Source organism: Achroia grisella, unplaced genomic scaffold (genome assembly GCF_030625045.1).
Source record: "Achroia grisella isolate CSIRO2021 unplaced genomic scaffold, CSIRO_AGI_Agris_v1 utg794, whole genome shotgun sequence".
In the NCBI taxonomy this organism is placed as follows: domain Eukaryota; kingdom Metazoa; phylum Arthropoda; class Insecta; order Lepidoptera; family Pyralidae; genus Achroia; species Achroia grisella.
The window spans coordinates 538,805-560,295 of record NW_026713026.1 but is presented as its reverse complement, the minus strand read 5'-3'; the positions used below and the strand labels follow the sequence as shown (position 1 = coordinate 560,295).

At 33.2% G+C, this 21,491-nt stretch overlaps 1 protein-coding gene across 1 annotated transcript in view; it reads left to right on the top strand.

Moving 5' to 3' along the window:
- Positions 1-640: 640 nt before the first annotated feature.
- LOC131851627 (nephrin-like) overlaps positions 641-21,491 on the top strand; it is a gene marked incomplete at its 3' end in the record, with an annotated part of 550,959 nt that continues 530,108 nt past the window's right edge. Inside the window, exon 1 of the mRNA XM_059202146.1 lies at positions 641-982. The remainder of the gene's footprint in view (positions 983-21,491) is intronic.

Sequence of the window (21,491 nt, the reverse complement as noted above, 5' to 3'; positions counted from 1 at the left end):
TAATCATACATAGTATAAAACAAATTCGCAGTCGCTGTCTATCCGTCCCTATGTATGCTTAAATCTTTTCAACTATGCTAGGATTTTAATAGATAGAGTGATTCTAGAGGAAGGTTTAAAATGTATAATATACACCCGGACGAAGCCGGGGCGAGTAGCTAGTTATTTATATAAAAAAAATCTATTCAAGGAGCAACACACAAGTTTCTTGCTCATTATTCTTATGGTGAATCTGCGTTCCGAATGAATGGTAGAATCAAAAATATGACTATTCAAAAGTGCTTGTATTGAGTTAATCTGAATAAAGAATTATTTATATTTCACGACAGATATAAAATAAAGCAAATTAATTTGAAAGACGGCGTAGATTTCCCTAATTCGTTCCCTAATACCAAATTATTCTCGGTGAATATGTGCATATAATTTCAAATGTACACCCACCACAGCACTGTTAATTGACAACTCTGCTCCCATTTGGGATTACAGTCGTGAAGGTATGATATCCCATTCAGATTACAGTATACACGAATGTTGACAATTTTACCTACTCAAAAACGGTTATAGTCTTTGACCCAGCTCCTTTGCGGCTTGCGCGGTACCAGCCCAGTAGTGCCCGCGATTCCGCGCCGATCGGCCGCGTCGCCGCGTCTCTCTGTCCTACACAATATCGTGCCGAGAGAACGGTGTTCACGTATTGCCGCTTACTGTGAAGTGTCTGTGCAGTGGATCACTATGTGTGTATGACACGTGTCAACTACGTATAACACGTGCATAAATCAAGTACATGTTCGCTAGAAAGTAGTTTGGGTTCGCCGCGATTTAGCTTCCGTGAAGGCGTAAATAACACCGTTTTAGTTGGTTAACCGAGCAGTATAACGTTGTTTCGTGAAGGAAATAGAGCTACCTAAAAACGCTACATCAACGTTTTGAATGTGTTATGAACAAATACGTTCTACACGGATAATGGACTTTATACTTTGAGGTGAGTGTTTAAGGTGTATTTTTCGATTGATTTATATGATAACGTTTTAAAATGTAAATTGGATTATTAAGTGTCGAAAGAGAATGCAGAGACAGTCGTTGGCACGTTGTCTTGTCGTCCCATGTTGGGCGCCAGTAAGCAAAAAATGACTATTAAGCTGAGCACACGGAATTTTTCGACGCTATAAGCTACATATAGCACCTATAACTTCAAGGATAATTAAAATTATCCTATGGGATTTAAATTAAATGTGATTCAGGATTATATTAATCTTATAAGTACTAAAATTTGTCCTTATCAGTTTACAATATTATAAAAATGAAAATGTATCAAAGTCAACCGAAATGATGTAATACCCTACACAAATTCTTAAATCTTGGACCAATGGTTCGCTAGGTAGTATGCAGCAAAGGGTAGAATCCAAATTATATTAGAAACGTATTGAATCCTAGTTTTCTGTATAACTAGTAAAATTATAATAAGCAATTTATATAGCCAGATGTTTTCCCAACTCTGAAAGTTAAAATTATAACAGTATGATCCTGCTACCTTATTACTTCATGAAGCCATACATTTCGTCTAAGCTAGATTGAGTACCTAAGTCCTTGAATGTTAATGAAACAAAATGCGGCAGTTTAAATAAATGATTAATTACTAATTATGGTCCTACGGAAGTATTCTTAATAGACTAGAAAGAAATGGCTTTGTTTTCACGTCTATTTTAATTTATTAATTATGAATAGATTATACTATATTTGTACCATGATATTTTGTACATCATATCATATAAATTTTAATAGTAATTTATTAATTATTTATTTATTTAACTTCAGTGCACACAATATAAACGTACAATACATTTGGCGGACTTAACACCATGCGGTATTTTCTACCAGGCAACCATCAGTGGTGCAGAGAATAATTGTTGGCGGTGCAAATATAATAAATAGAATAGAATAGAAAATTATTTATTCAAATAAACTTACATTGAAGCACTTTTGAATAGTCATCACATTTTTTTTTTTTAATAATTTTTCAAATCGAGAGAATCTTAGACTCCTTAATTCACAATTTTTTTTAGAAACTACGATATCTTGTGAAGTTTTTCCACTAAAAAGCTAACCTAAAACTTACGTCTGACGACATTGAAGCACTTTTGAATAGTCATCATATTTTTTTTAATCTACCGCTCATTCGGAAATCTCATCACTAGAAGAACGAGCAAGAAACTTGCATGTTGCTTTTTAAATAATTCTAAATTGAAGTGTGTGAATATAAACTACCAATTAGCACTAATTCAATTAAATACTCAAATAGAAAAAATATTGAATATATAACCAACTGGTTGAGGAATTACATTAGAGTAAGTTAGTAAATTAGTCATAGTGATTAGAGTAGACCAGTCCCTACAAGTAGCAGCAGTGGTAAATAAAATGCAACAAAATATATAACTAACAAATACAATAATATACCTGTAAACCTGCGTAAAGCATCGAGTGAGCCCATTTTTAAAAAGAAATTATTTAATTTTCTTCTGAATCACCAAAATGAGTTATAACTGTATTGCATTGTACTAGTATTATATTTATATATATTTAACATTAATGTATGACATTATATAATATCAGGTATACTATATATATTATTATTTGTATATATTTATTTGCATTTCATATATATTATATAATATTTATTAGTAACTTTGTGTTTGTTTTTTGACATAACTGCCCCACAACGCTTTCTGTATACCTAAATATTAGCTGGTGGAGAATGCCATATGGCATTAAACTCGCCTTTGTACAAGTTTTTTTTGTGCATTAAAGAATAAATAAATAAAAATAAATAAATAAATAATATGTTACAAAAAAAAACATGTATAATATTCATTTGAAAAGAATACGAGCTGAGTTTCTTGTCAGTTCTTCTCATCTCGAAATCAGTCCGAAATGACGGTAGATTTGACATATCATAAGAGTCTGTAATAGACCTACATGAATAAAGATATTTTGAATTCGAATTTGAATTGAGAATAAATTGACCTGAACTCTGAAATTCATACAGTGAATCTCTTTATACTTAAAATATGAACATACTGACATCGTGATTGCGTGTATCTCAGTCTTTGGATTTATACTTATCATCTGATAAATTTGGTCCGTTCTTTTTCATCTCCAACCCTTCATCTCAGTCATTGGATTTAAACTTATCACTTGATAAATTTTGTGCGATCTTTTTCATCTCACACCCTTCACCTGTATGCCTAATTTCATACAGATCGGTTGAGAAGTTAAGAGACGAATGCAGAACAAACCAACAAACTCCTTAATGAACAAATACCAGTTTTATAAAACTCCGTAATGGAAAACTTAGGAGTGGAAATAAAAATAAAATTACATCAGCTAAATACGTTTCTACATTAGCCGGAACACATATCCGTGGTATGATTTATACTGAAAAGTTTTCACTATTATACTTGACTAGCTACTCGCCCCGGCTTCGCAAGGGTGTACATGTATCTATACATATAAATAAAATTGGAGTATTGGTTTATAATATTGAAATAACCGTTTATTACTACATGCATACGAATATAAATATGGTACATACACTAAAATAACAATTTTTACAATTTTTGTCTGTCTGTTTGTTTGTCCCGGCTAATCTTTGAAATGGATGGACCGATTTTGACGGGACTTTTATTGGCAGGTAGGTAATGAAATAAGGAGGAACTTAGGCTAATTTTATTTTGGAAAAATTCTTTTATTTTAGAAAAAATGAAGTTAAATTCCACGCGGACGAAGTCGCGGGAACAGCTAGTTATATATATAAACCTTCCTCTTGAATCACTCTATCTTTTAAAAAAAGCCGCTTCAAAATCCGTTGCGTAGTTTTAAAGATTTAAGTCGATCGAGATCGAGATTTAAGTCCCTGTCGCTGTCGCTATATGCATATAGGGACAGACAGCGACTGCAACTTTGTTTTTTACTATATAATGATAATGATGCGGAAAATGTACACTGTTTAATATATTACCTATATATATGAGTATAATCCAGAAATTTGATAAGTAATATCTATAAAGTGATACCTGAAAATAAACTTTAATTAAACTTAATATTACAACTAATTTTGTATGGCAGTCCAAAATAACTATTTCATATTATACTGTAACTTCATTTATAATTATGAGAAGTAGAAATAAACTCGACTCAAATAAAGTATTATAAATATAACCAATAATTAGTCATTTTTAACTCCACTACGGCAATCGCAATGCAGATTGAGCGGATTTTAACGATCAAGTATTTTGACTAGCGTTATTTTCAGATAAACTACATCATGAAATGAAACCGTATCCTGAAATACTGGGCTATTGGAAGTATTCATTCTATATTTATAGGATACTAGCTGTCCCGGCAAACGTTGTTTTGCTTTAAAATAAAATAAAAAAATTAGGGGTGGACTACCCCTAACATTTAGGGGGATGAAAAATAGATGTTGGCTGATTCTCAGACCTACTCAATACGCTCACAAAATTTCATGAGAATCGGTCGAGCCGTTTCGGAGGAGTATGGGAACGAAAACTGTGACACGAGAATTTTATATATAAGATATAGCTACTCGCCCCGGCTTCGTCCGGTACATGTATTATACATATAAACCTTCCTCTTGAATCACTCTATCTTGTTACGGGGCGGCAGCAGCAACGAGAGATTATTTCTTATTTCATTTGTATGTATTTTTCATTTCGAGCGTCTAAACCGAACTGGTTCTGCATAATTTTTTTTTTTCGGACTACTCTAATGCTGTTGGCCACAGCTGGCCTTTACAGCTTCACCGGACGATAGGAGGCGAGTGCAGATGGCACTCCAAACCCGCGGAAGGACTTATGGAGCGGCTGAAGGCCAACTCCCGCCTGACGGATACGACTTTAGTCTGAGGGCACCACTAGGGGTTCGAACCTCGGCTCAGGCCGTCGTAACATCGATCCCCGTTGAATTGGACGGGGGATCGATCGGAAGGATCTGTGCACAACATGGTGGTTCATTTTAAAGTCAGTAGGTAGGTGGGACTGTTATGGTCAAATCAGAACTTATATCTTGTACTCAATAATAAACATGATTATATCAAACTTGTAGACCATACATTTTATGTCATAATTATAATTAGATTTAATCTTTACTATTTATATATTTACTTCAAGTATATAACCATAAATAATATTAATTAAATAAAAATATATTGCGGTGGTTATCTCATTCAAACCAGATGGCGTTGTAGTCACAGAAATCTGCTTTAGCGGGGCAAGATGGCGAACGGTTGCCGTTGACAGTAACAATATATAAAAAAAACCGCTTTAAAATTCTTTGCGTAGTTTTAAAGATTTAAGCATACATAGGGACGGACAGACAGCGACAGCGACTTTGTTTTATACTATGTAATGAGCAGACCCGGCCGGGCGTTGGTGTGGATAACAGTTTCTTTATATATAAAAACTAGCTGTACCCGTGACTTCGTCCGCGTGGTGTTATAAGTACTTTATTTTTCTAAATTAAAATAATATTTCTAAAATGAAAGTAGCCAAAGTTACTACTTATTACATTAACTACCTGCCAAAAAAAGTCCCGTTAAAATTGCTTCAGTCATTTCAGAGATTAGCCGGAACAAACAGAACGTCAGACAGACAAAAATTTTATAAAGTGTATTTTTGGGGTATATACCGTATTTATATTCATATGCATGCAGTAAACGGAAAACGGAGTGTCTGTTGAGAAAATTGGAGTGTCTGTTTGTAATATTGAAATAATTCAATATTACAAACAGACACTCCAATTTTATTTATATGTATAGATAATTTGCAATGAAATAATATTGCGACTATAAATTAAGATGTAAGCTATCCTATCTTTCAAGTTGGATCAAATTGCACACAATATGCAAATCTGATTTGCAATCAGTTCAGTAGTTTAGGAGTCCATCGCGGACGAACGTGTTAACGCATTTTTTTATATATAAAGATAAGAAAATATAAGAAAATATAAGAAAATACATTAAGCGGCGTCCCGCGGTTTCGTTCGTTCGTTCCCCTATTTAATTTAAAATAAAATAACTGACACCCTCGTCTCTCCTGTCTTACCTCTTCATTCTTATTCGTTTAGTATTCATTTTCCTTTCTTTATTTCTACTCGGCTTCTAAAGGTTGCTGCTTGAAATTTAATAAACTAATAACCTTCCATAAGAACTGAGCAATTAAAATATAAGAGTAATTTTAATTTAACTGATAGTTCGAAAACCGGTTCAAAAGGACATACAAACTCTTTATTTACATTTCTTATTACATTACATTGACGGCCTCGGTGGTCTAGCGGTTTTGCACACCGTTTTACTTCCGATGGTCGCGGGTTCGATTCCTCTTCACGTCTTCACGAGTATGATTGTTTGTATCGATCTGGGTTTTTTCTATGTATTTTACAAAATATGTATCTATTTATTTATATCAGTTGTCTAGTGCCTATAACATAAGATCTTCTGAATTTGGGAGAAGATGTGGCTATGTGTTCTAAGATTGTCCTAAGATATTAATATTGTTGCTTTAAGCGACCCTCTGATATATTAATTTCGGATTTTTTCAAGTTTAGTGTCACCTCCCGACCCAGTGCATCAGTTACCTCTCAGAGGCCTGCTTTTTTAACTACACAAATATACTAGTATAAACTATCAAAAATATATATCAGGTGAGAGATATCCGTGAACATATATAAGTACAACAGCCTCAAATATCTGCCTTGCGCACAAAACAATCGAATTTAGTTGCCAACTAGTTCCAAGTGTTCAATAAATTGTGAAACGCCCCAAACTACAATTGGATGTACATATGTATGTGATTACAAAGTTTCGTAACTCATTTTCAATTACTCCGAGCGAGACTCAGTGGGAGATATTAATATCCAGTTACGTTGTTTTGAACTTTACAGCGCTGATAACATTGTTATCAGTCTCACGTCTGTCGTGCTTTAAATTTCTTCTATTCATTACTGCTTATTGGCAATCTGTTTGTTTTAAACATTCTGAATCTGCTGTTTCTTTTATAGAAATAAAATACTAGCTGACGAATAGAACTCCGTTTCACCTCAATATTAAATATGTCCAAGTTTAGTTACGCAATAAATTTCTGAACGCACCCTGTTTGTATCGGAAAATATAATTGTTGTTTTTATTATTTTACATGCAATTTCTTCATATTTTATCACCGTTTAAACCTTTCCTGGACTTCCACGAATATTTCAAGACTAAAATTAGTCAAATCGGTTCAGCCGTCCTCGAGTTTTAGCAAAACAACATTTAACGAACAGCAATTCATTTATATATATGTAGATATTAGATACAACTAAGAAGTGAACTTTCAAGTTTTAGAAATCTTTTATAGTTTGAAGAATCATGTACAAATAAAAAATGTAATCTATCTATCTAAGAATCCTTTCAAGTGATGAGGCTGGTCCAATTGTCGAATGGATCAGCTCTCAGATGGTGCCTGCAAATATTTCAGCTGGTCTCTGGACATCATATTTTACATATCGAGAGTATCTTAGACTCCTAAATTCACGATTTTTAAAAAAAAAAAGTGTTTTTCCACTCGATAAATAAAAAGCTAACGTAAAACTTACGTCTGGCGACATTTTTCAAAGATATTGAATCAAAATTGTTGGAATCGAAATTTGGAATCAAATTTGGACTGGCATTATCATATTATGATAAAAGTCCCTAAATAAATGTAAAATAAAAAAAATAAAATAACAAAATTGTTTTTTATCAGTGCCGCTAGATGGCGCTGGTACATGTAGAATGAGGCGTCATAACGATTTTTTAATTAATTATTAATTTATACCCAAATTAGTTTTTATTACGCACTATTAACATGTTTTTATAAAAGTTCATAGAGATCAGTATTTTTTTACGGGTAATGGGAGAAAACAGTGATTGTTACAGCCTATACTGTAAATAATATAAATGACTTAGTGGAATAACTTGAAACAGTCATGCTCGCTATAAAGTTCAAACTTATAGCGGAGTGGTGGACCGAGTCGATGTGCTCCCTCAAATATGGTTGAATGCAATGATGGCTGGCTCATCCGTCATACTCGTGAACGGGTGCTGCTTGTGGGACTGGTCTGTTTGGGTTGCGAACACTGATTAGACTGTTTGCTTTTGCAATAACATATGCTGGTGGTCACTCCCAAGTTTGAATTTAAAAATGAATCTGTATTATTGTAAACATGTATAATATTAATTTGAAAAGAATACGAGATGAGTTTCTTGTCAGTTCTTCTCATCTCGAAATCATTCCGAACTGACGGTAGATTTGACATACCACTTGAATAAAGATATTTTGAATTTTTTAGAATTTTCTAGAACCTCGATTTCATACGCATTGCGTTATAATAAATATATAATTAAATTTAGTATCTCCTTTGACTTCAATAAAATATAATGTTAATAAATGATAAGCAGTAAACGTCTAAAGAATTTGATGACAAAGAGACAAAAGAGTATGTGGGAAGGCATATTATGATATATATATATATATATATATATATATATATATATATATAGGCCTGTAATGAGATTTGGAGTCAAATTACCAGGCTTACATATATTGATCCTACGCTGAGAGAATCCTAATAGAGGCTTACTTAATAAAAACCCCGAATTGATGACAAAGGGCCTTGAAATATATCTTATTTTTGGAGGAAATCGATTTTAAGAATCAAACCTACAACGAAGGTAACAACACGAATTGTACGAAATTTGACCACTTTCGGTATACTTGACGGCCTCGGTGGTCTAGCGGTTTAGTACACAGCCTTTCTTTCGGTGGTCGCGGGTTCGATTCCTCGCATGGCACAAACATATGTGTTCATGAGTATGATATGATTGTTTGTTTCGATCTGGGTGTTTTCTATATATAATATGTATATTTAGGAAATAAAAAATATCTACGTAGTTAAATCAGTTATGTAGTACTCATAACACAAGCTCTAGCTAGCTTAACTTGGGTCTAGATGCTGCTGTGTTAATTGTCCTGAGATTATTATTATTATACTACCTCACGTTCTTATAAATGTGGGGTCCATATTTCGAAAATCTAAATTCAGATTTAATTTCAAAAATCATTTATACATGTAGGACATTTTAGCCGCTTATGAACGTCAAAATATATTATAATATATTTTTTTTCATACCATCCAGTTCAGTATATAGATCCAATTGAGAGGAACTGGCAAGAAACTCAATTGAATGACTTTTTTTTTTTGTAAACATTGTTATTTTTAAGCTTTCGCATTTAGTACACATTATTGCTATAGTTAAATGGGTTATATATATAATTTTATGGAAAATAAGGGTGAACTAGTTTGTACAGGCTATTATCTACTATTAATAATCGAAATATTATCACTTATATTCGTATTTATGTATATTTATATTGTTTTTCAATATTTTTATTGTACTTAAAAACGTATCGACAACATTGAAAAGTATGACTAAATATTACACACAGTATAACGTAACTATATAAAGAAATAAAGTACTAGTATCCGTTTGTAAAATACAAACGGATACTAGTCATAATTGATCATAATAAAAAATGTATGTCTGTTAGTTCTTCACAATCTCTGATACGGTCTGCCCGATTTTGACGGGACTTTCACTCGCAGATAGCTAATTTCATATCGAGTAACTTAGGCATAATTCTTCTTCATCCTCGCCTCTTCCCGTTACTCGGGGTCGGCTTTTCTAATCCTGGGGCGCCATACATTTCGCTGGTAAACATCGTCAATTGACAGGCCCAACTCCTTCATGTCCCCATGGACATTTGTCAACCAGGTAGTTGGTGGCCTGCCTCGTCCTCTTTTTGTTGTAGCCATGGAAAGGCACTTTCTCACTGGTTTTCAGGTTTGCGCAGAATATGTCCATACCACCTAAGTCTACATTCTTTAAGCTTTTCAGTAATAGTAACTTAGGCATAATTAGTTAAAATAAATCAAATCCACGTAAGTAATAACTAGTTAAATATTATTAAATAATAGTATTATACTAATGCTATGTTTATAAATAAAAGAAAAAGTATCGTATACGATATACGAGGATTATAATTAATCTATAATGAAAACATGGCAACCAAAATACAATTCCCTTTCAGATCCACCTTCCCATGATCGTCCTAAAATAATAGATTGAAACATTCGCTTCAAACAAGTGAAAGTAATATGATATACAATAACAATACATAATTCAAATATACTTCATATAAATTAACATAAGCTTAATGTTAATTAAAATTAACACTTAATAAAATATTTAAATAGCATTTTTTTTATTGTGTATTCTATTAATAGAAATAGAAAGAATCTCTATTGAAATAAATTTAATATTAGCAATTTTGAGTAAAAAAATGTTTGTATTTTACCAAATACAAATTATCATGTAATAAAGGATTTAAATAGCATTTTTTTCTATTGCGTGTTCTATTAATAGAAATAGAAAGAATCTCCATTGAAATAAACTTAATAATAGCACTTTTGAATAGTCATTTTTTTATTCTGCCACTCATTCGGAACGTAGACTCATTACAAGAAGAATGAAGAAGAAATTTGCGTGTTGGTCTTTTGAATAAAGTTCTTCTAAGCAATACATATTAAGAAGGACGAGGCATGCGACAATCAACATAGAAATCGCTACGCATCGATCGGTGGTCTAGCAATTTAGCATACCGCTTTACTGCCGATGGTCGCCGGTTCGATTCCTCTACGGAACCAACAATCGCATGTATTCATGAGTATGATTGATTATATCGGCCCGAGTCTGGTCTATGTATATTATGTATGTATTTAAAGAAATATCTAAGTATATCAGTTGTCCTGTACCCATAGCACAAGCTGTGTTCACCGTGGTACTAGATGGCGCTGTGTTAATTACGCTGTAATATACCTTTTCTCAATAGTCATGCAAAATAAGAAAAAAACAACAGTTTTATTATAAAATACCATTCGTAATACAAGTATTATTGTTTGAATGTTTGTGCTCAAAGTCGACCACTTGTAAGATCCAATTCAGACCGCACCTCATCTATTGCCGTCCAATTTTGGAATCCGAGCAACGTCAATTTATCCATTGATAGTCCCTGTCTTGAATATTGCTTGCTCCCCAAAGTTTAACCTTGTAACCAAAGACGGAGGTTCAAAACATTTCAAAGAAAAGTTTCCGTGAAGTACGCGTTGAGCCACTCCCGAATTGATGGCTAATTTTCAACTTTAAATCATAATATTTGAAGATTATTGAGTTATAGTATAGTTATAGGTATAAAAATTTACAATAAGATACCAAAGGATATGTTGGAATTACCCTTAAATAATTTCAAAACATTGTTAAATCATATTTACTGAGCAAGGCCTATAACTCACTAAACGATTACTTGAATGACGAGTGTGCATGGCAATAGTTGTTCATGCACTGAATTTTCATTTAATGTTAGACATAGACATCTATATAAAAATACATTGTAAATAAACTGGCTTTAAAAAAAAAAGTAATTCAATTGAGTTTCTTGCCAGTTCTTCTCAATTGGATCTATATACCGACCTGGACGGTAGGGAAAAAATAAAGTTATAATGTAAAAATTTGACGTTCTTACGGCTAAAATGTCCTACATGAATAAATGATTGAATTTTCAATTTGAATTTTTGAATATTGTTATCTAAGACAAGATAGACCAAATCCCTGCCGTGTTAGAATCAAATATATAATAACGAGAAAATAAACAATATAATAATAATAACAATAATAATAATAAAGACATTTATTCAGCATTACAGTATTCTTAGATGCTATCTATCTTATATACTATACAACTTAAAAGCTAAAACATACTAGTAACGCTGAATGTGACACAATTTGAATTTAAAAATGTGTTGACGTTTAACTAACGAAAATTATGTTGAAGGCAATAAATTAACAATTTATCTAAAAAAAACTTTGGCATGTTGAGTTTCTTGCCAGTTCTTCTCAATTGGATCTGGACGGTATATATACTGAACTGGACGGTAGGGAACAAAAATATAATATAAAAAAATTACGTTCATAAGCGGCTAAAATGTCCTATATGAATAAATGATTATTAAGTTTGAACTTGAATTTGAATTCTGTATAAATCTCAACGAGGTGCGTGGATGTATTCGTTGTAAATAATTATAAAACACCAAATCTGTTCATTAAATCCTAATTATATATATTTATTAAAATGTCGATATAATTTGCGGTGTAACAAAATATTGCAGAACAGAAAAACAAATGACAATCGTAATATAGAGAACACAGCGTTATATATTTGAATATTATCTATACATATAAATATAATTGGAGTGTTTGTTTGTAATATTGAAATGAACCGTTTTTTACTACATGCATATGAATATAAATACGGTACATACACCAAAATGACATTTTTTACAATTTTTGTCTGTCTGTCTGTTTGTTCCGGCTAATCTCTGAAATGGCTGGACCGATGTTGACGGGACTTTTTATGCACATAGCTGATGTAATAAGGAGTTACTGAGGCTACTTTTATTTTAGAAAATTTTAAATTTCACGCGGACGAAGTCGTGGGAACAGCTAGTAAAATATATAATTAAAAAGTTTTTTAACACCAATATTTAATTTCCATTCACCATGAATCAACAGTTGACATCCAAAGATATCGTGAGATATTATTTTTTAATTTACTACAATTTAATTTATTATACCCAATTCGGTCAGTAGTAAAAGGTACCTTACCTTGCTAGACCAGTGGTTTAGTGGTTTCAATACCATACCTTCTGATGGTCGCAGGTTCTATGTCTGAACAGTGCAACAAGTCGTTTTTATCTCATGAGCACTGCTAGGTATCCATATTACAAGTTTTTCTTAATTTGTGAATAGATGGCGCCGCGTGTTCGTATTGTTTGAAACGAAATAATTATATTTGTATAATTTTATTATTTACTTGTATAAGTTTGTTATTTTGTAGAACGAAATATACTGCTTTGTATAATATTAGGGCTGAAGGAGCAATCTACAGTGTCCTAAACTAATTGGACTAGTCCCTAAAGTGTACTTTGTAGACCTATTTATATATATAAGTATCGTTTATCTCAAAGTCAAATGAACTTCAAAGGATATTTACTTAAATTTCAATAGTTCTTCATGTGAAACTTCTGCGAGTTTGCGAAGAATATATTTTCTAATAACAATATATATTTAACGACGAGACTTTCTTCTATTTCGCTCCATTAATTGGTGTTTGATGAAATTAATTATTCATCTTGTTGGTACAATGTTTAAATTTGTACCGAGTAGTTGAGAATTATAATTGCTTTTGTACCCGAATGATTATTTTTATGAGGATAATGTTGCTTTTATGTTGAACTAGCTTTTGCCCGTTAATTTATCCCCTTAGGGGTAGAATTTATCAAAATTCTTTCTTAGGGGATGCCTACGTCATAGTAGCTTTATGATATGATCGGTTTAAAATTGACAAAGCTCCAATCTTTAATTTCAGTTCAATCAGTGGAAAAGCTAAGAAGATTTATAGAAACTTTCATCCCCTATTTTATCCCCTTGGGGGTAGAATTAATCAAAATATATATAACTTAAAGGTGACTGACTGACATAGTGATCTATCAACGCACAGCCCAAACCACTGGACGGATCGGGCTGAAATTTGGCATGCAGGTAGATATTATGACGTAGGCATCTGCTATGAAAGGATTTTGATTAATTCTACCCCCATGGGGATAAAATAGGGGATGAAAGTTTGTATAAATCTTCTTAGCTTTTCGACTGATTGAACTGAAATTAAAGATTGGAGCTACTATAATGAAGACGTTCACTTAAATAGGATTTGATAAATTCAGCCCCCATGGGGATAAAATAAGGGATGATGCAGGATGTAAATGTATTAATTTGAACCTATCAGAACCTAATGGAACGAATAAATTAAGACGAACAAAATAATTTTTAGTTCTTTAGGCTACTTTTATTTTAGAAAAATAAAGTTAAATTCCACGCGGACGAAGTCGCGGGAACAGCTATTATAGTATATGATAACAACATTGTTAGTAATGCTTGGCTAAGTTTTTAATATGCAATCTTTGAATACATCTACGCTATTTAATATATGTAATCATTTTGAATATGAAAATATTAACGTGTAGGTGTAATTTGATACTAGTTAATAACTTTCAAATTCAAAATATCTTTATTCATGTAGGTCTATTACAGAGTCTTATGATATGTGAAATCTATTTGAATGTGAATTATTTCGAGATGAGAAGAACTGACAAGAAACTCAGCTCGTGTTCTTTTCAAATAAATTTTGTATATGTTTACAATAATACAGATTCATTTAAATTCAAATTTGAGAGAATAGCGTGACCACCAGCATATACTATTGTAAAAGCAAAAGTCGTAAGCCGATCAGACCAGTTCCCACAAGCAGCACCAGTTCACGAGTATGACGGATAACAAATTAGAGTTTAAGTTAATAATAAGGGGGTTGTCTATGAGAAATGACATGTGTATTAAACACCTTGGTCATTCAAGGCCGGGTAATGATTTGTGGAACATTATGCCTACATATGTAATAGTTCATTATGACTGATTGCTTAGAGCTTATGTTTACACTAGCTTTTGCCCTTCGCTTCGCTCACATTATATTATCCTCTTAAGGGTGGAATTCATCAAAATCCTTTCTTAGGGGATGCCTACGTCATAGTAGCTTTATGCATGCAAATTCTCAGCACGATCGGTTTAAAATTGACAGTTTCATACAAACTTAATTAATTAAATTCATAAAAACTAGAATTAATCAAAAATTTTTACATGATAATTTTATTTTTTTTCCCTACCGTCCAGTTCGGTATATAGATCCAATTGAGAAGAACTGGAAAGAAACTCAATTGAATTACTTTTTTTTAAAGGCAAGTTTATTTACAATGTATATTTATATAGGTGTCTATGTCTAACATTAAATGAGAATCCCGTGCTTAAACAATTATTGCCATGCACGCTCGTCGTTCAAGTAATCGTTTTGTGAGTTAGGCTTTGCTCAGTAAATATGATTTAACAGCTTTAGGTCCGATAACCTGATATCAGTCGATAGAATATTTGATTCCCAAGCAAAACTTGCCTCAGCAACTCTCAACAAAGCTAAATAATAGACTTAGTTCATAATGAGAAATTTGAACAAGGATTTGTTCACTGGAGAGTCCCTATCATTTAATAGTTTCAGGTAACGAAATTTTCTAAGAATTTAGCAATAATAAGTCAGCTGAATACATAAAGTGCCTATTCTTTTTCTAAGCTAAAACCTATTATCTATGTCTAAGCTAAAAAAGGGCTTATAGATACTAATAATTTAATGTATGTATGCTTAAATCTTTAAAACTACGCAACAGATTTTGAAATGTTTTTTTTTAACAGATAGAGCGATTCAAGAGGAAGGTTTATATGTATAATACATGTACAACTGGGTGAAGCCGGGGCGGGGATATTATTTAAAAAATTATGATAATAATAATAATAATAATCTCAGAACAATTCACACAGCGCCATCTAGTCCCAAGTTAAGCTAGCTAAAGCTTGTGTTATGGGTACTAGATAACTGATACAGATAGATAATTTTTCTTTTTTTCGTAAATACATACATATTATACAAGAGAAAACACCCAGACCGATACAATTATACTCATGTATACAAATGTTTGTGCCGTGCGAGGAATCGAACCCGCGACCATCGGACGTAAAGCGGTGTGCTAGACCGCTAGACCACCGAGGTCGTCGTAATTGGGTTAAATAATGATAAATATCAATGTAGACGAAGTTGCGCGGGTCAACTAGTCATTAACAATATAATTGTCAAGTATTATATATATATATATATAGCAGTAACATTTGTAGCAATGTTAATTTGAATTCCGTGAAATATTGTAACACAACATTAATGGATCTGTCTGTTTGATACAATCTAATGATCGCAGTCAAATCATTGTCATTATATATTCGAATCAATCAGTAGAAACCGATTAACATGTGGTTTTCATTAGTGTTTTAATATTCACATGCGTTAGACGATGTTTGCCCTGATAACGCGCTGTAATATCATAGTTGATGGTTTATTTAGCTTATTTATGACTCGTCTTAATAGTTTGTTTGTAGAGTTTATAGGCGGTCTTCCACAGTACGGTTTTCTAGAAACTTTTTGCCTCGCACAACCACATTGTGGAATCACCTTCCAGCAATGGTATTTCCGAACTGATACGATATTGAAACCTTCAAGAAAAGAGCTTATTCCTTTTTAAAAGGCCGACAACGTACTTGCAATTCCCCTGGTGTTGCGGGTGCTCATGGGCGGCGGTAATCACTTACCATCAGGTGAGCCGCATGCTCGTTTGTCCCGTGTTATAAAAAAAAGGCGGCTTTCGTGGAACTTTGTTTTCATATATTTCAGTAAAGAGACAGCTTGATTTGTATGCTAGGTAATTAATAATAATAAATCGCAAAAAGTCCAGTAAAAAACGCTCAGAAAATAAAATATACAAATAATAATAATATTACATAATAATAGTCCAATAATAATGTAGAGAAAACCAACAAAAGCTGAGTAAAAAAATAAAGAGTAATAATAATATTTCATAGATTAGTTTATTTAATTTCAGATATACAGAACCAGATCTGAAATTAAATAAACTAATCTACATTCCACTACAAGACGTGGTGATCATGTTCTTTATGTATGTTGGCGACGGTTGACACTTTTTATCAGATGGGGCGTATGCATATTTACTTTCTGATGTATTGTATAAGTAAATTTGTGATGTTCTAGGGTGTAATTTCTGAATGTACTGAACCGATTTTAAAAATAACAAATAGAAATAATCTTTATTCAAATAAACTTAATATAAGCACTTTCGAATAGTCAGATTTTTTTAATCTGCCACTCATTCGGAACGCAGACTCATCACAAGAAGAGCAAGAAACTTGTGTGTTTGTACTACAACAAAACTAACAATAAACAAATATTTACCTTTTTAATTAAACTGTGTCGCTTTACTAGAGTTGGTATAAACGAAGTTCGGGTCGGCTACACGCTAGCGACCTCCTTTGTTCCGAAACTCGGAAATTTGACAGTTTCGGCGTATAAAGGCGTAATGGATGAGAGGCTGTTTAGTTATAATTAGCGTTGGAGCGCCGTGCATAAATCATGGGGCCAACCATTGTCTATGAGAGGTCTTTCGACAGATTGCTCACTTGTGTTACGCCCTAACAAAATCCTTATACGCTTCTTCTAGCCTAGCGTGAGCTCCATACTCATTTCATGGTTTTGATGGTAATGGTTCAGCAGCCCTAACAAAATCCTTCTATGCTTCTTCTAGCCTAGCGTGAGCTCCATACTCATTTCATGGTTTTGATGGTAATGGTTTAGAAGCCCTAACAAAATCCTTATACGCTTCTTCTAGCCTAGCGTGAGCTCCATACTCATTTCATGGTTTTGATGGTAATGGTTCAGCAGCCCTAACAAAATCCTTATACGCTTCTTCTAGCCTAGCGTGAGCTCCATACTCATTTCATGTTTTTGATGGTAATGGTTCAGCAGCCCTGACAAAATCCTTATACGCTTCTTCTAGCCTAGCGTGAGCTCCATACTCATTTCATGGTTTTGATGATAATGGTTCACCAGCCCTGACAAAATCCTTGTATGCTTTTTCTAGCCTAGCGTATGCTGTCTCTACACTCATTTGACAGACTTGATAGTGTTATGGTTTAGCACATTGCAATGCTTACAATGGTCGTGGGAACGATTCCTTGAAAATGTAATGGAAAATATGAATATTATAGTTAGTATCAGTAGGGATGTTTTCAATGTGTGTAGTTATAAAATAATTTAGTATTAATATCAGTTTTAATATCAGCTGTCTAAATTCGAAATTAAAAAATAATTTATTCATGTAGGACATTTTGGTCGCTTATGAACGTCCATTTTTTTACATTATAATTTTTTTCCTACCGTCCAGTTCAATATACAGATTCAATCGAGAAGAATTATCAAAAAACTCAATTCATAGTAACCCACAACAGAAGCTCAGCTTAGCTTGGGACTAGATGGCGCTGTGTGAATTGTACAGAGCGATCATTTCCTTTGCAGAGCATTTTTACTACTTACATTTTGATAACACATTAAAGAAACTTATTATAAATTTAGTAATGGCATATTGTAAATTAAATATTGTAATGGGTGAAAACTGTGATCGGTACAGCCTATGCTGTAAATAATATAATTGACGTAGTGGAGTAACCTGAAACAGTTTTAATCTCCAACACATGCTCACTATAAAGTTCAAACTTGTGGCGGCGTGGTGGTCAGGGTCGATGTACTCAAATATGGCTGAGTGCAATGATGGCTGGCTCATCCGTCATACTCGTGAACGGGTGCTGCATGTGGGACTGGTCTGTTCAGGCTGCGAACACTGATTAAATTTTTTCTTCTTTGCGATAGTATATGCTGGTGGTCACTCTATTTTCCAATTTTGAATTTTAATGACTGTGTATTATTGTAAACATGTACAACATTTATTTGAAAAGAATACGAGCTGAGTTTCTTGTCAGTTCTTCTCATCTCGAAATCATTCCGAACTGACGGTATATTTGACATATTATAAGAGTCTGTAATAGACCTACATGAATAAGGATATTTTGAATTTCAATTTGAATTTGATATTTTCAGAAAGTTTATTATAAATTTGCTTAAACATAGCAGTACAGCATATTATTTTAATATATATAAGTTCTTGGGATAAAGTCTAAGATTAATGTCACTGTATTACGGGTGTTACGTTACCACTTCAGTTTAAAGTAACATCCACATGTACATATCTATGTATTCACGACCATTGAAGTATAAATTGAGACCTTAAACCACTAATCCACGAAGCTTTTTAGATTTGATTGCTAAATATACCTACGTTAATGAAATGAATATTTTGAGGTACGATCGACTAGTCGTGTACGTGGAGAGTTGTGAATTCGTGATCCAGATATATTTAGGTCGGTGAATTCCTGCCAAGGTCAGGCGCACCTTAATTTCGGGATCTCATGAACTCCAAAGCGTTGGCAGCTTTCAAAAGCTTGTTTGTAAAAGTGTAGCGTAATCTATACATATAAATAAAATTGGAGTGTCTGTTTGTATGAATGAATATAATGAATGAATGAATATAAATACGGTACGTACACCAAAATAACATTTTTTACAATTTTTGTCTGTCTTTGTTCCGGCTAATCTCTGAAATGGCTAGACCGATTTTGATGGGACTTTTATTGGCAAGTGACTGATGTAATAAGGAGTAACTACGGCTACTTTTATTTTAGAATATTTCTTTTAATTTACTATAGAAAAATAAAGTTAAATTCCACACGGACGATGTCGCAGGTACAGCTAGTATCAACTAAAAATAGATACTAAATTTAACTAAATTGGCCAAAAATTGTTTGTTACATAAAGTAGGTACCTTTTTTTAGTCATGACATAGTGTAAAATAAAGTCGCTGTCGCTGTCTGTCCCTATGTATGCTTAAATCTTTAAAACTACGCAACGGATTTTGAAGCGGTTTTTTTTAATAGATAGAGTGATTCTAGAGGAAAGATCATATATATAATACATGTACACCCGTGCGAAGCCGAGGCAAGTAGTTAGTATGAACTAAAATTAGATAAGTACTAAATTTAACTAAATTGTTTCCCATATCTGTTACAGAAAAACAATGAAACCTATATTTTAAAGTTTCAATATTTACATTTACATTCTTCATAACCGATAAGTTAAAAAAATTTTTTAGACAATTCACACAGCGCCATCTAGTTCTAAGCTAAGCAGAGCTTATGTTATGGTACTACACAACATATGACACGCTTATTATCTCTGATGACCGACTGGTAGAGAATGCCATCAGGCATTAAGTCCGCCACGTATACATTTTTGTGTGCAAAAGAATAAATAAATAAATACTTTGTTTTTGGAAATATTTGCATAATATAAATATACAGAAAATATCCATACCCATATAAAGAAATATACGCATGAATAAAAATGTTTGTGTCGAACCCACGACCATCGGAAGTAAAGTAGATCACTAATCATTGGTAATCAACGTCTATGTGACAGACTCGACCTATTGGCTTTGCGGCGAGATATTGCATCTCTGTGCATTTTCTACCGCATATATCACGGGGAGTGTTCTGAGGAATTGTTCGGATTAATACCAGCTGCTGAGTTTCACCACCGTACCACCCGCCAGAAACTGAAATCCATCATGATCATCTGGATGAATGGCGGTCTTCCACAGTACGGTTTTCTAGAAACTTTTTGCCTCGCACAACCACATTGTGGAATCACCTTCCAGCAATGGTATTTCCGAACCGATACGATATTGAAACCTTCAAGAAAAGAGCTTATTCCTTTTTAAAAGGCCGACAACGTACTTGCAATTCCCCTGGTGTTGCGGGTGCTCATGGGCGGCGGTAATCACTTACCATCAGGTGACCCGCATGCTCGTTTGTCCCCTGTATTATAAAAAAAAAAACTAAATCGCTAGAACATAGAGATCCTCATTTCTTTCCGATTTTAAAAATTCTTTCACCTGCAGCTGTTGTTATCAGAGTAACATGATCTGTATTTCGGGTATCGCCCCGGGATAAACCTAGTCCAGTGTATATATATATAGATAAACATAAATTTATATCAAAACAATAAATTTATTATTCTCAACTCGGAGTTCTATTGTCTCTACAATGCGTCCCCTTTCCCCAGCCCTTGTTAGCCCCCGAGTAACAGGGCCAATTATAATGATGCCTGCAGGATGTTGACATTTTATTGATCCTAGTGACCTTCAAGTAATCTAAAAGGAAATAATTTCATTTATATTACACTAGTGAGTCACCCGGATTCGCACGAGTATTTCAAATCGAACAAAACCTTAATTAAGTAGGGTATATGCAGTGTAAACAAATATAGTAAACTAGCTGACACGCAAATGATGTTTTGAGGTTGTTGCAACTTTTTATATTGCAACACTAAAATAAAATTTATATTTTATGTAATATGGCAACATTCTTTCCGTCTTCTCGCCGCTACATCGGAGACAATACAGTGCTGTGAACAAAATTTGGATTTTATTTAAAATATCACCATCTCATCACGCCAGCTTCCTTTAAAGCACCCATAAAATTCTGCTGCTACTCAGACATATAAATTAAAATCGCTATTAAAATTAGGGGTTGATGCTGGAAGGGTGAAATTTTGGGTTATATGTATTTCATAATGCCACACTATAAAAAAATAAAATTTGTCTAAACAAAATTAAAAATACATGTTAGGGACAATCCTTATCACTTGAGGTATGAAAAATATGCAGTAGCCGATTGT